Source organism: Bubalus kerabau, chromosome 11, assembly GCF_029407905.1.
Source record: "Bubalus kerabau isolate K-KA32 ecotype Philippines breed swamp buffalo chromosome 11, PCC_UOA_SB_1v2, whole genome shotgun sequence".
In the NCBI taxonomy this organism is placed as follows: Eukaryota; Metazoa; Chordata; class Mammalia; order Artiodactyla; family Bovidae; genus Bubalus; species Bubalus kerabau.
Genome location: NC_073634.1, coordinates 93,667,286 through 93,670,523, shown reverse-complemented (window position 1 = coordinate 93,670,523; position 3,238 = coordinate 93,667,286). Strand labels below are relative to the sequence as shown.

General features: G+C 50.0%; 1 long non-coding RNA gene across 1 annotated transcript; it reads left to right on the top strand.

Moving 5' to 3' along the window:
* Window positions 1–392: 392 nt before the first annotated feature.
* Window positions 393–1,512, top strand: LOC129622558 (uncharacterized). The gene is made up of 3 exons (XR_008700062.1): window positions 393–732; window positions 877–1,116; window positions 1,196–1,512. It is a non-coding gene; the product is annotated as an uncharacterized LOC129622558 (long non-coding RNA).
* Window positions 1,513–3,238: the final 1,726 nt, after the last annotated feature.

Here is a 3,238-nt window from a genome sequence, read left to right as displayed (position 1 = left end):
GGGCACTGACCAGTGGGCTTTGGGGAGAAAGCCCTGAGCTCAAAGCCTGGGCTCTGGGCGCTTCAGCAAACCATTCCCAGCCTCGGTGTTCTCATCTATAAAATGTGTGGCGTGAGAGTCCCGGCCTCTGAGGGTTAGACTGAGGGTGACACAGGCCAGTGCTCTCATGGGGTCCCCAGAAGAGGGCTCAGCCCAGGCACAGAGAGGGCCTTTTGTTAAGGATGGTCGCTGGGGGTTGGCAGGACGACAGTTAACGGTGTTTATCAGCAGGAGGTGATCTGGGCACGCAGCTGCTTCTGGGACAGGACAGGTCAGAAACCAGGTTATGAAAGGGGGAGGGTTAGCGTGAGGGCTAAGGAAAAGCAGTGATCGCAGACTCAGCACCCTCCTTATGGTCTATTCAGGTCAATTCATTTTTCAGACTAAGGTTGGACCCTTCTTAGGTGGACTTGCAATCGATGAGATGATCTACAGTTTGGATGGTGTTTTAGAGTTAGTAGACCATGGTGTCTGCAAAACAACTCACCTAAACCTCCTCAAAGTCCTGCCTTTGTAGATGCCACCCCACTCCGTGGATGCCACCCTAGTGTGCTTCCTAAACCTGGCTGGACTTGAAACGCTTTCTCCTGGGGTTTTGGACACATCAGAAGCCAGGCAAGTCTACAGCCAGCCATACCACCCTGAACATGCCTGATCTCGTCTAATCTTGGAAGCTAAACAGGGTCGGGCCTGGTTAGTACTTGGATGGAAGAAGCCAGGGGACATTTTTCTATTCTGATGGGGCGGGGGCGGGTGGGGAGATGGGAGAAGTGGACCATTTTTAAAGTCTTTATTGAGTTTCTTACAATATTGCTTTGGTTTTGTCTTGGCCACTAGTAATGTAGGATCTTAGCTCCCCGATCAGGGATCGAACCTGCACCCCCTGCGTTGGAAGGGGAAGTCTTAACCACTGGACCGCAAGGCAAGTTCCACTGGAGGACATTTTAAAAAGGAAAGGGTGTTCTCTGATCCCTGGCCACCCCAGAGTGCTTGGCATGCATCCCGTTTGCTTTGAGAGAAAAACAAATCCTGAGATAAACCCAGATGTCAGGGGACAGGAAAGCCCATCAGGTGAAGGTGTGTCTAGGGTCACGGGAGAGGCCCCTGTGCGGGAAGGGCTTGATTTTATTGGTTTCACATCTCAGCCGTTTATTAGCTGTGTGACCCTGAGCACGTTGCTGATACACCCTGACCTTCGTCTGGATGAGAACACTGAAGATGCCTGGCTTGCACTTCGAACCTGAAGACTGAAGAAAAGATTCAGTGTGGACCGTGGGCCCGTCCGGCCTCTGGTCCACACTCGGAGCGGGGGGGCTCCTTTTGCTCCCCTGCTGTCCTGGAAGGTTGCTGAGGAGAGATGACTGTGTCTTCCCAAGAGTGTCCCTTGGAATTCTGAGGGCTCCTCCCCTTAGTCTGACCTCACAGTTATTTAAATGCAGAAATTAACATACTTTTTGATTTACTTAACAAACTTTTCTAACACACTTGGAAAAAAAAACAAACAATAAAACAAACAAAAATCAAACATAAAAGCATAGGACAAAGGACCCCATCTACTGTGATGAACTCCAGTAAATGTGCCCTTGCTAGGTCTGTAAGAAGACAGAATTTCAAAGCAATAAGTCTTTTTATGGAAACTGACCTAACCCACCCTCCTCAAGGTTCAAAAGCCCAGCCGAGCCACAGGGAGCTCCTTAAGAGACCAAACCTGAGCCTGATTGAGGGCTTTTGGAGGCGGGCTGGGCTGCCCTGGGGGCCAGCAGGTGGGCAGCACAAATTCCAAGCTGCCTGACTGTCCCCAGGGCAGGGCTTCCGCCTCTGAGTCACAAGGGACAGTAACACATCCAGAAGAAGTCAGGGCTCAGATCTGAACATGTCCACATACTCTGTCACACAAGGGACAGTGAAGAAACTATCATCTTTTCATAAAAGAAAGGCGCTTTTGCACTGAAATTGGAAGGTTATAATCTTAGAGTAAAGGATTGTCATGTAAATAGAATGCATTTCACTTTGAGAAAAACTGACGATACTTTCTATGTTTCATTGAATGTTTGGGAACCACAGTGAGGAGATGTTTCAAAGGAAGCTTTGGTGGTGGGGGGCGGGGCGGGGGGCGGGGGGAGGCCTGGCACACAATAACCATGGAGGAGCTGGAGGAACACTTTTTGAGGGCCTGTGGACCCCCACTCTCTCACCAGCCCTGGTTTTGCTTTCAGTCAAACTCTTGGAGTTGAGTGACCCACATGCCAGGATGGTAGTAAAGCCAGGATGGTCCCTGGGGGACAGAGAGATGGCTGGTCTGGTTACCTGACATGTGGATTCTCATTTTCGGACAAGGTGCTGAGATTCAGAGATGCCAGATGGATCGTCTAAGGCAGCCCTGCTCTGGAGGGACAGCTGCTGTTGTTTGATCGCTCAGTTGTGTCCGACTCTCACGACCCCATGGACTGTAGCCTGCCAGGCTCTTCCATCCATGGGCTTCTCCAGGCAAGAATACTGCTGTGAGTTGCCATTTCTTCCTCCAGGGGATCTTTCTGACCCAGGGATTGAACCCCATGTCCTGCATTGGCAGATGGATTCTTCACTACTGAGCCACTAGGGAAGCCCCTGGAGGGACAGACCCACAATGAAAAGCACAGTCTTCATGCAGTCCGCTTGATATTTTGTCCACTAGGTTTATCCTAGAAAATGTACATTTTAAGGCTTTTCTTTTTGGTGTCAATTTTGAGACGGCCTTCCTATCACGAAGTCCATCACATGTAAAATGAAGTCAGATTCCACGTGTGTGAACAGCCAAGCCCAGCATCAAGGTTCATCTTTTTCAAAAGGTCTACCCTTCTTCATCCTTTTCCATCCATCCTTGATCTTATGAGATGGACTGACATCTATCGATAGGTTTTTTTCTTGGATACTCTTTTGCCTGGGCAGCTGACCTGCATTAAGTCCAGTTACATTTATGAATTTTAACCTCTAGTGGGCACCCCCAGCGGCCCAGGGTGTGTGTGCGTCAGCCAGTGGCCCTGCCCTTCCAGATGACCATCTCCTGTCTTTTCTTCCAACTCCAGCACCTTCTCCCAGACACCCGGCTTCATTATCTCTACCACCCCTGAACTTCTCCCGCTCACAAAGTCCCCTTCATGGTGGACCCAGGGGTTGGTTCACCAGCTTTGTCTTTACATCCTTGAAGAATAATGACCCA